Source organism: Wasmannia auropunctata, unplaced genomic scaffold, assembly GCF_000956235.1.
Source record: "Wasmannia auropunctata unplaced genomic scaffold, wasmannia.A_1.0 LD334428.1, whole genome shotgun sequence".
Lineage (NCBI taxonomy): Eukaryota > Metazoa > Arthropoda > Insecta > Hymenoptera > Formicidae > Wasmannia > Wasmannia auropunctata.
This window is the reverse complement of record NW_012028462.1, coordinates 8474-8928: the sequence shown is the minus strand read 5'-3', so window position 1 is coordinate 8928 and position 455 is coordinate 8474.

Sequence of the window (455 nt, the reverse complement as noted above, 5' to 3'; positions counted from 1 at the left end):
CGGGGGTGTGAGGGGGCACAATAAGAGGATCCGACTCCGCGGGGAACGGGACTTCGATTTATGATGAATAACTCTGACACCTTTATATTCTTTTAGAATATAACACGTTTATTTCACTCGATTTCACAGACTTGACTTTATTTAACACCTTCACCTTAACTATTAAAGACAGAATAACTTTCACGGCACGAACGTCGTGCTCGAACGTGATTATGACGGACTTAAGGACTGACCGCCCGCGGCTTGTCGTTGCGCGTACTTATTGCTACGCGTTGCCGCGTCAGCGCTCAGCATTTCGATCATTGCATTGCGCGTTCTCGGTACATCGCGGTCAACGTCCTTTGATTTATTGTAATTTCTTAATACAACGATATTACTTATTTTACGCCGAATGCCTCGTCGCCTCGAATGGCTATTAATTGATTTTCACAATGCTTATTGTTGTTGCGGGGGCA